Source organism: Melospiza melodia, chromosome 8, assembly GCF_035770615.1.
Source record: "Melospiza melodia melodia isolate bMelMel2 chromosome 8, bMelMel2.pri, whole genome shotgun sequence".
Classification (NCBI taxonomy): Eukaryota; Metazoa; Chordata; class Aves; order Passeriformes; family Passerellidae; genus Melospiza; species Melospiza melodia.
In genome coordinates, this window is record NC_086201.1 from 10,855,307 (window position 1) to 10,871,513 (window position 16,207).

Consider the following 16,207-nt stretch of genomic DNA (forward strand, 5'->3'; position numbering starts at 1 on the left):
AGCCACTCTGAGTTTGCAGATGCTCACTTTTAATGCAGTAGCCACCTGTGTGGGCTTCTCTGTACCCTAATATGCACCCTGACATTTGCAACCTTCTTTCATTGAAATCCTTAATTTCTCTTGGGGTGTGATCTTCTTTTGCTGCTTGTTTTCTGCAGTAAGTTATACTAATTTTAAAAAGATATGGAGCGTGAGCAAATCAAAATGGGCAGCCTGAGCGGGCTGCAGGTCCCTGCCTGCTGCCACTGTCATGTGGGGAGGAGCAGCTGTGCTTTTGAGTAGTTCCCTTCCAGAGCACTGCAGCTGTGTCCAGACCTAGGGTTGCTCCTTTCCTTTTCATTAGCTGAATGTAGAGATGGCCAAGATTCCTGACTCTACAAGTTCTGGGCAGTCCAAATTCTCCATGTGGCTGAAGGCCATGAAATACATACAGCATGCCTTGGGGAGCTGAAGGGGGAGCTGAGCCTAGTTCAGAGATAGGAGAAGAGACAAGATCTGCAAAGGTGTGACCATTCTGCTGCAGGACAAGGCTGGACTGGGCATGCAAAGGGGTTTTAGGGTGAAAAATGAGTGACAGTCAGCTCACTTCACCTGCAGCAGGGACTTATGCTTATACCTGCTGCACTGCTGGCAGTGTAACCTGCTCAGCCTGGGGGCTGGGTTTGAAACAGTTCTGAGTGTGCAGCTCAGAAGCTGCCTGGGGGCACCCCAGGCTTAGTGAATTCACAGTGTACAAAGCCAAGGTGAATGAGGCACCCAGTGTTAGCCCACAGCATTGAGGGAGATGTCAGAGGTTCAAACCAGAGTTTATGAATTCACCTTCTGAATGCTTGGCTTTCCGGGTCCATCAGAGATACCAGCAAGGACTGCAAGGGAAATAACTCTTTTCTCTGTTATCAGGTGATATCTGTTACCAGACACCTCAATTTCTGTTCTGCTCCTGATGGGGACATTTTGGCCAGAAGCAGTTTCCAATCTGGCAAGCACAGCAAAAGTATTACAGGAAGGGAGAGAAGGCCAGATCCATGGAGGAAATATTTTTATTCTCTTTTTCTTGCTGGTTTGAAAATAGCCCCTAAGCAGGATATGTCAGCCAGGAACTGAATTGTTTCAAGTTCCCTCTTCATATGTATCAGCTAGTAACAAGTCCACTCTGCACTTCTGTCTCTTCTGATTTTGGTGGGAATTTTAGGAAAATCTGCCCAGATCTGGATTCCTGCTTGAACTGCACATCTGCTGGGTCTGACATTGGTAAAAATTGGCTGCTTTGTGGGGTGTGTGCATGCAATAAATGGTTCTCTGTGAATGTCTTCTCCCAGCTCCTAATATCCAGGGACTGGCTCTGAAAGGGGTAGCATTTTGCAAAAGCTTTTGCCTCTCCCTGTCTACAGTTTGCCATCACAAATCTGGATAGACTTGTTACCAGTATGAATGCCCAGTCCCAGCTCTGTGTTTTGTACTTTCTCCTCATAGCTGCCAGTACAAATTTATTGCAGCCTGTCACAGCCAGGAGCAGAGGAAAACCAGGGAGTGTGGAGGAAATTTGGTGACTGTGTCAGTCATCATCTTCCTTGCTCTGCTGTTCACTTTTGCAGTGTAGAACAAATCACATAACCTTTCTCTGTCTCAATTCCTTCCCGTATAAGGAGGACAAATATTAATTTGTCTCCTAGTGACAGAGGTGTGTTCATACTCATTGCTTTGGTAATCACAGGTATTCCATCAGTGCCATGTATTGATATCCAGCCATCTGAATGATCAGGGTTTCCTGACATCTGGCCACATGGAGCTGGCTCTGTGTGGTACTGCACACCAGCTTCCTGCTGTGGCCAGGTGCTGAGTGTGTGACAACCAAGAAATGGTGGGTCTGGATGTGGCACCTGGGTCTGTGCTGCTGCTTTCTAGCCTGGTGCATTGGTAGCCATGGAGCTGCTGTGGCAAGGACAGTGTGTAGCTCCACGGGGAGAAAAGCGGATGTACAGATCCCTCTTTCTCTTCCCATCACCCAACCCCAACCTTTTGTCATCACTTGCTCTATGAACCCCTGTGAATTCTCTGGTGTGCAGCCATGGCTTGTGATGGGATGGTCAGCAAACCCATCTCTGTGATCCTGTACCTTGGTATAGTGGGGACTTGCTCAGTGGTAATTAACAATGTGCACTTCATTAGCACTTTCCCCATGACTTTTCTGAGCAGTCTGTGTCACACCAGTGCTTTCTTCATTACCTTTTCCCACTTCACTGTTGAATTAATTCTTTCAGACCTCTTCCCAGAGGACCTACTGCTCACTCACTGATATATTGGGTTTTCTTAAAGCCTGGCTTTTTTCTGGTTTTCATACCTTGGATATTGTTTCCTATCTTATCCTGCCTTCCCTAGATATTTAACACTTTGCATTTCTTTTACAGTCCATGTCTGATATTTTCTCTCTGCATTTTGTCATCCCAGTCTTCTTTTTTAGCTTTCCCAGTCTCACTCTTTTATACAGGAAAATGGAGTTTTGAGCATTCTTAAATCATCCTGTTAAGTTCTGCAGAGCACAAGTTCCCAGCAGCAGCATCCTAGGTGCTGGGAAAATTATTCCCAAAAGCCTTTCATTCTTTTCTTTAAATACAGGTTTTGGTCCTTTCTGTAGACCATGGTTGCAGTACTGCAGAAACTCTTAGTTGCATTTATGTTGAGAAGCCCAGGACTCTTCCACATGGACATCTGTGCAACCACAAGGGAAATACTTTATTTTAATTCTCCTAAGAGCCTTACAGAAGGTAATCTTCACAAGAACCCCAGGATCTGGGGTCTTGCACAGGTGGGAAAGCTGGGACACAGATGCTTAACCGGGGTCACAGGAGGAAATCAAAAGCAGAAATGGGATTGGGATTTTTGCACTGCTGCCTTGAAGACATTGTTGAAAACATTCTAACAACATGTTGGAATGTCTTCACCAGTTTTTCTGCTGCTTCAGTGCATGCACACCATCTACCCTCTACCAAATGCAATGGAAACTGCCACCAGGCATGGACAGCTGGCAGATTTTGAGCAATAGGTCTGAGGTGCAGCTTTGGGAGGAGCATGGATTTATGATGACACATGCTACATATTATGATGTATGACACGTAGGATACATTTTGTGAAATGTCCCTTAGTTGACTAAAAAAAAATCAATTACATGCATCCAAGATTCCTGCCTGAAAGGATTTCTGTCTACAAATGGCCAAACAGCATAAAATTTAACTGCTCTAATGTAGCAAGCCATTTGCCCTCACACCCCATTGTTGATCTGAAGAATAGTGGCTTTGCACAGGGTGGGAAATCTGTATGGGTCATTTTTAGCACTGACTTGTCAGGCTGTCTGTAAACTTATCTCAATGGGTTTTCCTGGGCTTTGCATCTCTGGCAGCACCTCCACAGTGCAGCAGCAAACCAGGGCTGGCTCTGCCCTCGGCTGCAATGGAGTTACACTCCCTCCCCAACACGGCTCTTCTCCCTTCTCTACTGCTCAGGGTATGTTGGGGGTATCTTAAATGCTGCTGTGCTCTGGCTGAACAGGCATTTCTTCTTGTTCCAGACGAGATCTGAGACTTGGGCTAGTCTGCTTTAGGTCACCTTGGCTATATGTGATGGTTACTGCAGTGTGTTTCTTTGACCTATCTGTGCACCAGTGGTCCCAAGCTGCTGGTTTGTACACAAGAAGCTGGGATGCTGCTGCTTGCCGAATATTGTCTTTTGAATCTTGCTGCAGAGTGAGCAAACCAGAGTATAGATTATCTGATCATGTGGCATGTGGATTATTGCTTTTTAGTCATAAATAAAGCAGAAAAACTGAGATGCGATGTAGAACATGAACATACAGCCAGTCTGGATGTTCAGCTTTTGCAGCTCAGGCCAGTACCTGCAGAACATAAAGGGTTAGTTTTTCTTGCAGTAGCATGATTAGGTGCTGTGAACACTAATGATCCAAAAAGCTCAGTTTTAGCTTACGTGAGAATTGTATCCAACTTTTTCATGCCTGTTAACTTTGCAGACAGCAGAGTTCCAACAGGAGGCAGAGATCCAGGAAACTACATGAAAACTTACTGCAAATGCACGTAGTGTCTGACTAGACCTGTGGTCCGTGGTGGGGAGTTAGACAAGGTGAGACTGTAAAAGGCTGTAATTGTACACAGGAGATGGCTGTGATTGCTTTGAATGTGGAGCCATTGTCAGGAACGCAGAGGGAAAAGCACTGCCTATTTGAGCACTCTTATCTCAAACTTCTGGCTAAGTGAAGTCAGGAAATGATTGGGGGGTGCTGTTGTTGTCTGTGCATTTTCACCCCTAGGATTTGAAGAAACTTGGGATTTTGTGCTGCCTTTGGCATGGCTTTGTTACCCTTTGCCAAGTTTCATTAATCAGCAGCCAGGGGTTACATGAAGGGTATAGTGTCTACCCGATGGGAATTCAAGGACCACAAGGAGAGGTTTCAGTAACGTTTGTTTAAAGGCACTTCAAGGTTTTTAAATTATTTTTGGCTCCTGAAACATAACTGCCATCCTTTAACTATTATCAATGGCAGTAGAACTTCACATAATAACAGCATGCTGGGATCCATGAGAGTGTCAGACTGGCTTGCTGTTATATGAAAAATGTCACATCTTGCGGCTTCTCAGCTCTTGATTTTTGTCTGGTTTTTAGCACTTTGGAATTTGATGCCGTCATATTATCAAAGGGAAAAATGTCTCAAATTAGAGCCTGCTTTAAACAGATGCTTGCAGTCTCAGATAAGTACAATTTGTAGACATTACTCAGAGAAATTTAAATGTTGAAGGCAGCTACCCTCACCAAATTGGTGGCATCCACCTAACCTGCTGAATTTTTACTTCAGATTCCCATTACCCTGTGAGGAGGTCTTTTCCTTCTGAGGCATCCCCTCCATTTGCTGTTTTCCCTGAGACTCTGGTGTCTTCTGTGCTGAACAGCAGCACTATCCCCTTGTCTCTGAGTCTCCTATGCATCACTGTTCCCAGTTGTGTGACGGTGGTGTTGCACTTCATACATCTCTCTATGTGGACAGAAAGCTTAATTATGGCACATTAAATGGAACAATATGTAGAGCCTGGGCTAAACTCTGGGATATTTTTAGTCTTTGTTGGCCTTGTCATGGCCCTTGCTGTATTTCTCTGGGAAACAGTTGCTGAGTAGCATCATTTAGCTTGTCCCACATAACTCCAGGCTCTTGGAAAGCCAGTTTCCTGCCAGGCTTGAGACTTCTGGGATGGCTGTTTTCCCAGTGGGAATGTGCCCATTTTAGTATATAAGACCTCATGCTTTATTAATGTTTTGGTGAGTGTTTGGGGTGGAAAGGCAATCTCAGAATTAGTGTTGCATTTGGGGGGAGTAAACGCCCAAGGTCAAGAGTTTAAACCATGGCTGGGTTATGTGTAGCCAACATCTGCATCCCCAAGCTCCTTTTGCAGAGCAATTGGATCACTGCTTTCAATGGTACCTGGTGCACAGATACTCCCCTGGAAAGGGACAAGAAGCATTCCTGTGACTGAAAAATGAAAATGCTATGGTTGGGTGGAGGACAGGGAGCCAAATCAGTGCCTCCATAGAGAAGCAGCCACCTTAGTGCCATGGTGGCTGACTGGGCTGGGCTGTCAGCTCAGGCAGCGTTCAGCTCTGCATGCCAAGCTGTTTGGGGAGAAAAACATGTTCTGGCTGGGGCTGTGGGACAGAGTTTGTCATGAGGGGATGTCAGCAGATTTGGAGGAGGGATGTTGCAAGGGCAGGGTGGGATTACAGAGGACATTGAAGAGCTGAGGTTATGGGGTGACTGAGCAGGGAAGCCAACCTGACCTGGATCCTATGGCAGCGTGAGCATTGCTGCTTCCAAAACAGCTTGTGTGAAAGGCTGGGCTGCAAAATGAGGGTGCATGAACCTGGGGCCAGAGAGCCAGAGATGTGGCTCCACTGTCTGTCCAGCCCTGTCTGTCAGAGCCCTGTTCCACAGCAGAATAGGCAGAAGGGCAGATAAGCCTGGGCTGCCTCCAGCTCTGTGCAAAACCTCCCCTTTAGCTCAAACCTGAGGCTGATGGTTGTGCACTGAGATCTCTGGCTCTAAGCTGTTGTGCTTAAGTGCAGACACATGTTCTGCTCTGCCCATTGCCTCAAGCAATGGAAACCTCTAGCAAGTGGTTGAGCCAGCCATCTGGGGATGGTGATGTCTGACACTGCTGTAACGTGATTTGCTAGGGCTGGTCTGGTTTTTGAACCTATGGTATTTTCGCCTTTGCAATCTCCTCTTTCTTACTCTGTGCACTAAAAGCTTTTTTTCCTCCTTCCTTTTTTTTATTTATTTATTTTTTTTTTTACATTTTGGTCTAATGAGAATTTTGTGTAACAACATGGCTCCAGGAACTGCAGCTTTATGAAGAAGAGAAAGTTATGAGAGATCGTATAAAATCATGCTCTATTATATTACATAAAAATTAAATAACACCACACTTCAGAGACAGAGAAGCACTTTTATTAGCTGAGAAAACACATGTGAAATTTGAGCTTTACATGCAACAGCACACAGGGTGGGTAGCAGGACTGGGAGCAGAACAGACCTCTTCCATGTCTTAACACAGGGAGGGGAAAAAGAGAGCAGCTGAAGATTCTGAATGTGGAATTCTTCCTTTGCTGGGCAAAGAATTAAATTAAGAATTAGAGCAATTTATTTTCTGCAGTCATTAAACTTGCTTAGCAAAAGGAGACCTTATATATTCTACTTTAAAACTAATTGTCCAGTTTTAAAACTTCTAAGAATCCAGGGAGTGCATTTAAGACAGTTTTCTGAAGAAGACACTGCTAGTCCCAAATTGAACCAGGACTTAGATTAATCACAGTCTTCTGTGCAATAGAAGGCATTTGAGAATCCATCTAGTTCATGGGAAAGTGATCTTGGAAGAGCAACAAATAAATAATGTGACCTTTTGACTCTGCTAGCCCTGGAGCTGTGGTAAGTTTGCAGTCAGGCTCTTGGTTCCAGACAGGAATTTTCATTGCTGCAGTGAAGTAAATCACCATGAGGAGGAGGCCTCTTTGGCCCTGTCTGTATGGAGATATTTTCAGAGCTCTAATTCTCTGTGAGTGCCCCCTCCATCAGTGATAATGTAAATGAAAGCTGAATGGTGGAGCTGCTCAGGAAGCCTGAAATGCTGGCATCTTAAACCACCCTAGTTGAGGCAATACCAGAAATGCCAGCTTTATCTCTGCTGTGGTCTGCAGTGGGTTTTGGCTAAATCCCATCGGTATGGGTTGGATTTATCCCCAGGGCAGATTTAGTGAGGGAACAAAGAGTACTGTAGTGCCTTTCCATAGCATCATCTTGATGTGGCACTTGTAGGACAGATTCTGTTTGCCATTCATGTGCACATATCTTTAGCAATTCAAAGAGGCTGAATTAATGATGGGAAAGAAAATAACTTTTGGAAAAACCATTGGTTTTCATGATTATTAATTCAATGATCCTTAGAAACAAATGGTTTCTAAACCTTATGTTTGGGAAAGGTAATTTCTCTGAAATTAATGTGGCTGAATTTTGTTTCTTTGTTTTGCTTCTGTAGCCAGGCAGAGCTGTGTCTTCCTCAGTCTCAGTTCACATTTCAGCCTTTCTTGGAGTTATATCCTGTCCAGAGCTTGTGTTCATGAAATTTGTGAGAACATACTTATCCTGAGAGCCTCCACTCTCTGCTCTGGATAAAAGCTGGTCCATGAGTTCTCAAGTTAGTAGGAAGAAGAGAAAGTCATACTGCACGTTTGGTCTCATTTCCTTAGGAACCAGGCACAGCACTCATTTTTGTGTAACTATAGAAACCAGTGCTTTAAAGAAATGACCAGCCAGTGCAAGATTTGGGATAAAATTGAGCATTGACAATGATGGTTTCTCCTGATAGGTCATCATGCACAAGGGAATAAAAGGCCTGATTACCACTGAGGCTGCTTGAGGAGGCAGTCCAACCAGTCTGGATGTTGTTTTGTTCTGCTTGATTGCCATGGTCTCTGTGAGGGCTCAGCATGACACACCTGTCATGTGAGGAGAGTAAGAGGGGTTTGTGCTCTGTGTAGTCATTGCCAGCTTGTCCAAGGAAAATGCGGGGAAAACAGCTTTTCTCAGCATTGCAGCTCCTGTTGGAGAACCTTCTGCACCAACAGTTACTCACTGGTACAGCTGCATGAACAGGCATCTGTAGCAAATGTTCCGTCTTTGTCTTTATGGGCTGTGTGGGCTCTGTCCCTACCCTCAGTACAAGACAAGCCATGTTAAACATGCTGAGAATCCATTAAAATGAGTCCATTTCCTCTAATGTTTGCAAAACTGGTGCTTTCATCACTGTTGTTCCTGGAAGTCTCTTATGGAACAGTTCCTAGGACTCAGCTTCTGAGTAGTAGAAACCCCTGGAAAAGTACCACAGCCTCTGCTGCTGGCTGTAGAAACCTCCTCTCCTTCCTCAGCATATGTGCACAATCTGAACCTGTGAAATGCTGAAGAAACAACAGCTATAAACTCACTTCTCTGAAATACTTCCTTTTCCTCTTTTCATCCTCTCCCATCTGCTCTTTTCTTGTGCTTCTCTTCTTTTGGTGATGACAAAGACCCCCCATATTCATTCTGTGGTTTTCCTCTCCCTCAGGCAGCTAGTGAAAAGTACAAATGGTATTTGATGTAAATCAGAGTAAGATTCTGCTAGGTTCCCCCTGCCCCCCTTTCCATGCTCTAGGCATTAGTATAATAAAGAAGGCAATGATTGTTATTTAATTTACATTCTTTAAGGCTGATGCCTTTGACCTGTGAGGGATGGGAAAAGACTGGTCAGTGTGGCAATGTGTGAATGTCTTAAGTCTGGGCTGAGGCTGATTTTTCACGTATTTAGGCAAAGAAAGGAATGTACCTCTGCCTTCCTTCCGCAGATCATCACCTGCCATACCCTCCCTTGTCACCTCTTTGTGGGCAGTGATTCATGGGCTCCCCAAGAACGCGGCAGCTGCTGCTGGTTCCGGTCCCAGGGATGGTGATGACAACTGCAGCACTGCTCCCCAGTGCAGAGAGAGCTCCTGTAACTGGCCAGAGCAATCACTCAGTGAAAGGAGACATCCCATGGCTGAGAGCTGTGCCAGGGATTTTCTTCTATGCACAAAAAAAGCCAAACTAGAAGAGCTGGGTTGGCCTGACCTGTCCCTGTGCATAGGGAGTAGAGTCTAATCCCCCACTGTGTTGTCCACAATATTTCCTCCTGCACTGGCTCATTTCCCCATGATGGAGTGAAGGGAAGCAGCAAGCTTTGTTCTGCCCCTTGTTTTCCCTCTAGGGTGGCTGCACACAGCCTGATGCTTAATGTTTCTTGCAGTGAAGTGGATACAGCTTTTCTCTGGCAAGACTGAGGGAACTGGAACTGCCTGTGCCACAATTTGTTCCTTGGATTCTGCTCACTGGGAAAGCTGGTGCCAGCCTTTATCAGAGCACATGATGTCTTACAATCAAGATGTAAGTGATTGCACTATTAGGATTTTTTTTCCAAGTCAAAAATGGCCCTCCAATGATGTAAAATATTTCATCCTTGATCCTACTGTCATGGGTGCATTGTAGTTCTTCTGCTCCCCCCGCACATCTTCCATTTCATATACGAAGGTCCACCAATTAACTCATTTACCATGTTTTCTGTCTTTTAAATATTCCTTAAATTTCCATTACTGGGAAAACATTTAACTGCCCTAAGCCTGCAGCATGGTTTTGAGTCCAGTTTGTTGAGGCTTTGAGGCCAGAAAACTTTATTAACAACAGTAGCTTGCTTTGCAGACAAATCCTCCTTTTCAGAGAACATCTTTACTAAAGAGTTTCACAGCTGATTATGGACACAAATAACTCATCAGAAAAATTTACTGATACTCAGTGCTTGGCAAGCCCTGAGTCATTATCCAGTTAATGCTGTGGCACCGTGCATTTCCAGCTGTGTTGCAGTGGCATGCAGACCTCAGCAGCTGTTGCAGAACTCATCAAATGGCTGTTGAGCATCATCCTTGATTTGTCATAAACCTGAAGGTTTCTCTGGGGAGTGAATGTTATCGCCTGCCACAGCCTGGCTACACTACAGTGGTGCTCCAGCACTGTTGTTATCTTACATACACTGCCTGTTTGAATTCTTTCCCTCTCCCCTTTGCTTTCATTATTTCTCCTGTTTGTTGGGATAGTTGGGATCAGATTATTCATAGCCTTATGCTTCTAACTGGCTTGTCTGAAAATGCAGTCTGGTGTATGCTGAGTGCTATCTGGCTTCATGTCTTCCTCTCCAGATGAGTTTATATTTAAAAAAATATTTAGATGCCTAATAAAGAGTCACAGAACATTTGGTGAACTGCTCAGATGCATTGTCCCTACAAAGAAGAATGGAGTTTTAGGTGTAAGTTATAATATGGACAAAAGCTATGTTTTATGGAGGATTTTAATGTTTGCACTTATTCTGAATAGGATCAAACACAGACAATTGCAAAACTGGAAAGAAAATTCTTAGGTGAGGGAGGGAGGAAGCTTTGTATGGGGTTCACAGAAATGCTTTGTTTTAAGAAATGTTTATCTTCAGATGCATAATACAGAACATGCAGAAGCAAAACCTTATTTCAGAATGTTTTATGCTTCTCAAAGCTTCTCCATGTCTGATTTTCCCCTTTTCATAGCTTTCACAGTTTTCTTCCCTTTTTTGTCTTTCAGACACAATTTTAGCAGAACTGATAAGGTACCACAAATTGTTTTGGCTCAAGGAAAAAAATTTCCCAAAGATTTTCTCACCACTTCAGCCTTACTGCTGCTGGAAACCTTATTTCAGTACTCATGTGCTTCCTAGAGACTTGAAAAATCCACCCCATTTTCTGCTGCAAAAGGTGTTTTGCAGATGTAAGAGATCACAGTTAAGTTTCTGATCCTGGTGGCCAGATTGCTTAAACCCTCTGTGTTTCACAAATTTTGTGATATTATGTGAGCAACAATAAAGTTGTTTTCCTTTTTGGCTCCTATGATTGTCTCTGCAGGTTCTGAATTATTGCACTGCCAAATTTCAGAGCTCAGCTTTTTAACTCAACCAACACCCCTTCAGTCTTTTAGTCTGGAAACACCTTGTTCAAGTCCTTGCTAAGTGGCCCTTATGTTTGTATGGAAACCTTATCTAAAGCAATGTAAGTCACTCCTGGCCACATCCCTTCATCTCTGAGAAACACCTTGACAATGGTATTTTTCCTCCCTTAAGTTGCACTGTAATTGCAGGAGATTTGAAATGGTCACTTCCAGGGACCCCCAAATGTCACAGGGGAAAGAATTTGTGTGTTTTCACAGAGAATTGCTAATTTTGTGACTGTAGTTCTTGCAAAACTTGCCTGTCACCATGATTGGGCTGTGAGTGTCCCTGTGATTGCTCCATAAATAGCCTGGGTGGACAGCGACCAAACAGAGCACTTAAGCAGTAAGGACTTTTCTGTTGGGCCTGCTGGGTTTGTGCAGGTTGTCACTGTCACTGTCACAAACAGGCTGCAAAAAAATATTTTCAGCTGCTTGAGATAAAATGGGCAGAGGTGGAGACTTTGTGTTGGCTCGAAACACTGAGATGCTTTCAGGCCAGAAATGTTCTTTCTGCTGCCAGCCCCCTGAAGACTTTGGCCTGAAGGCTCATGTGTTACAGCTTATATATCAGCCCAATAAAAGATTCACGATCTGCCTTGTCTTGTTATCAGTCCATCTCCTAAAAAATGTTGCTGCAGCTAATAGTGGCTCAGATTTGATTTCTATGCAGGGTATTTTAAGGCTGCAAAACCATGTGGCAGGATAGGTGTCTGTCTCAGTGCTATCCTCTGCCTGTTATTATGTGTGTTTGTATTAATGATGAGATATCCTGCAGCATTAGTTGATTTAAATATTGAAAACAAATGTTCTCCTATTTCTCTGCCTTGGGGCTAGGAGTGATTATTCCAGCCTCTTCAGTGTATAGGAATCTGCATCTGTTGAGGTCTCTGTTCTGCTGTGAGCCCAACATATGAAATTTTTGTTTGCAAATTCATCTGAGAAATGCTAAAATCAGCACCTAGTTCTGCAGGTACCTATACCATTACTATCCCATGGTCAAAATCCTGCTTTGCTTTAGAAATGCAGGTTTTTTTAGACTTGGTCACTTGGGTCAACATCCTTCTGTCTCTTGATTGTTTACATCTTGATGTTTCAGTATCACCAGGATACATTATTATGACCCTGGGACGCAAACAGTCCACTGCTGATGGTTTTTTTTAGTAACTTGGCAACGTTATCTAAAGCAAAGCAGACTCTTGAAATTGGGACATACTGCAATTCACAAGGACAATAAAAAGTATTTGTGGTACAGGGTATTTTGCACATTTGAAATCTCTGTTGTATCAATCTTAATGAGAATAGAGTGCCTGGAGCAAAAGAAATTGCTGTTTAATATTTCTGATAAAAGTAGGATTTTCAAAAAAATACATTTAGAAATGGTATAAGAGTTTCACACAGTAGCCTTAACAATGTTGATAGTGTTGTTTATAAATATGTGGTTAGGGAGATATAAAATTGTAGATCATTGACTTGCTAAGTTATAATATCATTTTCTGAGCTATTTAGGTGTGTTGACTGAATGAATGTTTAGAATCCATGCAGCACATGTAGTAAAAATTTGCATGAAGACCATATTGATTTCAGGTGCAGGGGAAACATTTCAAGGCAGAATAGATGAGCTGCTGGATTTATCTGTATTCCAAGTTGTGAGAATGCAGAATTTGCCCAAGGGACCCCTTTTAGTCTTAATGTGAGCTGGTGCAAGGCAGGGAGAGGCATCGCATACGAGATGTATCGAACAACTGCAAGCTGCAGCTATTGGGTTTGGTTCCTGGCCTCTCCTGTATATCCCAACGAGGCATTCCCTGATGGATTCCATCAAATAGCCTCATTTCTAGCCCTTCACACAAGGGAAAGCTGCTCCCACAACTACACCCAGAGAGGTAGAAGTAGATGTTACTCTTCAGTCTGCTCATTACATCAGTCTAGTGCTGAGTCACCAGCACTTTTTGGTGGCTGTGTGCTGGTTTTGGCATTGGGGGCTGCTGTGTTGGGATACCAGCAGCAGAAGAAGGCACAGCCCTTGCAGAGCAGTGGGTCAAGGGAGAACCTACATCCCTAGTGAGTGGGCAGTGAAGAGAGCTCAAGGAAAACAAAAAAGCATGGGGAATGTTGCTATTAGTTGAAGAAAAGTAACAGGAATTGCAAAAAACTGATGCTTATGTGGTGATGTGCCTTTTATGATGAAGTGCCTCAAGTTGTCAAAATCATTTTGAACATTTTGTTTCTTCAAGCCAATGTCAAGATCTTTTTGTGTCCTCAATCTGGAGCTCATTAAGTGTATGACGCATGGAAAATTCTGTTTATCTCTTAATAATGTGATACTGGGGAAAACAAACTCTTAACCCCATTTTCTGTTGGACACCTTCTGTACTCCAAATTCAATCTATTTCACATATGTGCACTCAAATATTTGTATATATGTCTCACTGTGTCTCAGTGTGGATTTGAAAGTTGTTCTGTGCAGAAATCTCACCTGGGCATCGAGAACAAACTACATAAGCACAGAGCTCTGTCTACCTGAGATGGCCCGGGATGGAAACACCCCCTTACTGCCAGTGTTACAGATGGGTATTTCTCTGGAGGGAGATAGTGAAGGATGCAGTGCATTTAGGAGTTTGTTGTTGCCTTGCTTCAAAGTGAGGAGAGAATCAATAATTTGTTAGGCTGTGAGCTGACGTCTTGTCTGAGTGCCAGCTCTGGTGTCCTCCAGGATAAGCTGCCAAAATGTCTGAGGGAGCAAAGTGGGATGTAAATTCCACAAGTCATTTTCCTGAAACTCTTATGTGGGAAACCTTTAGAAGCCTCTCAGTAAGGACAAAATCCTTCCAGGCTTAGTGCTTGTTTGAGCAAAATTCCTTCTGAGGTCAGTAGACCTAATCCTGAAGTCTTATCACTTGTTTACCTTGATGGGATTTGAGTGTGTGTGGGGGGAACAGAGGGTCTTGGGACAGGGTGTGCTGGAAATGCTTTCTTGGGAGGCTGGAAGCAGCTGCCAGGCTCTGCAGAAATGCATATGTGAAAGGAAGGCTTGCTTCAGTAAAAATCACCTTGGTTTCCCACTTTCTAGGCAGTGGTAGAAAGGGCAGGTGAGGATCTGTCTCCTCTGAAGGCTGTTTGGTGCCTGTGGGTGGCCCAGCCCTGTCTCTCAGGGACGGTGCATCTCACAATTCCATGTGTGTGCTTCTAAAGTAGTTTGCATCTCAGACTTTCTTTTGCACCCTAGATGGAAAAAGCCCCCCAGGCTGGCAACCCCCTCATATCTTTTTAATTGTAATGTAGCCCACCAGAGTGATAAATAGTGTCAGATACAGAAGGAGATGAGAACTGAGATGTTGGTTTCTCTTATGCTTAAGCTGGAAAACAAGCTCTGGGTTTGCCATGTGGCTCTGGGGAAAGAACCTTGCAGGGGGCTTTGGGGCAGGTCCTGGCTCTGCCTGCCCCATGTGCTGTCATAGTGAACCCCCATAAAAGGCCCCTTGTCCCTGCACCGCGAGTCATGGCGTGCCAACAGAGCCCTCAGCAGAGATTTCTCCTGCCTGTCTCTTTCCCTCCCCTCTTTCTCCTTGCAAATTGAAATCTATCTCCTTTATAACAGACTCAGCCTTTATTAGCCGAAGATCATGCCTCTTTATTAACCTTTCAGTAAGGCTACATCAGCTGAGTGAAACACCATTCAGCGGGGCATATGGTATCATAAAAGTCACTGCTGGTGTCACACAGCTGTGTACAATTTTGTTTGGTTTGAGGCTTTTTGCTTTTCAGTAAAGAGATGGAAAATGTTATTTTCTTCTTTTCTGCTTTCTGGTGAGTGACTTATAAACAGTCTGTGTGAAATTGGCTCTGGAAAATATAATCAGAAAAATATATATAGGCTGTTGCATTGTTTTTCTGAATTCCAGGTCATGGTACAGGGGAGATTCTGTGATAAAGTTTCATTAAAAGTAAAGAAAGAACACTAAAACTCTGCTACTGACCCAGGAAAAGTAAAACTTTGTCAAGACAAGTAACACTGGGCCATCTTGTACTTTATTCCCTGCTGCTTATCTAAAGCACATTACTTACATTCAATAGATTTCTACTTCTGGTAGTTTATAAGTCCCTGAGTTTAAGAGCCTTTGACTAATTAAGAGCAGAGAGATTTTCACCATGCTGTCATAGCCCTACTGGAAGAATAATTTTCAAGTGCTTTGTTCTTTGGGGGCATATGAGGCCAAAATTACAAATAAGTGTCTGTGTAACTATACATATATACTTATACTTGTATACATAAATATGCAGACAAGTATGTATATGCACACAGACATAAACATGCAAACATACACTCACACATACATATATATGTCCATATCCATATTTGTTTTTTAAAAAAAGCCTTAGAAGTGAACAGCTTTGGCAGGCAGAATGAAGGTACTGTTACCAATCTTCTAGGAGGGTCTCTGGTTGGGTTATAAGTTATTTGCAAGCTAACCACGGAAGAATTTCAAGAGGTTTGATCCTACAGGTGAAGAAGCAGGTGTGATTGTGTGACTGCCCATGCACACATGCAGAAGGCATGGGAGGGATGTCTGTGCCTGAACTGAACTGACAAGTTTTCTTACTTCTGTCCATTGTTGCTGATTTGAAATATGGGCTAAGCCTTATTAAGGTAGCTCAGAAATGTCTTTCGAAAATGGGGTTTGGTCCAGGACCAGAGAAAGACATACAGGAAAGGATCACAAGTGAGGAAATGACTGTGACAAATTGCACTTGAACAGTGGAAAGGTAAAATGCACATGAAAAACAGCTAAGTTAAAACAATATGTAAATGAAGGCACAGGCAGCTTAGCTGAAACTCACAACTGCACTGACCTTACTGTTGTTTGGAGTCCCAATCCCACAGTAAATCCTGTACCCCAGAGCTCAAGATTTAGGAAAACATAAAAGTTCTTAACTTCATTCCTGTTTGACAGCATAAGCCAGTGCCTCTCACATCACTGTGAACCTGATTGCCAGCTCTGTCTGCCAAAGGCTTGGGCAGTACTGAGGCCCAATGGGTTTTTAATTCCATGTGTAGGTGTTTGTGGTGCCACCAGG

The 16,207-nt window shown here is 43.6% G+C and overlaps 1 protein-coding gene across 4 annotated transcripts in view; it reads left to right on the forward strand.

Annotated features, from left to right (window-relative positions):
- The window catches only part of SEMA5B (semaphorin 5B), a 267,003-nt gene that overhangs the window by 53,630 nt on the left and 197,166 nt on the right, over nt 1-16,207 (forward strand). For 2 of the 4 annotated variants that reach the window (XM_063161766.1, XM_063161769.1), the window contains exon 2: nt 9,372-9,508. The exons of the other annotated variants lie outside the window; for them this stretch is intronic. The gene's annotated coding sequence lies outside the window, so the exon portion shown is untranslated. The remainder of the gene's footprint in view (nt 1-9,371; nt 9,509-16,207) is intronic. 4 annotated transcript variants of the gene reach the window in all.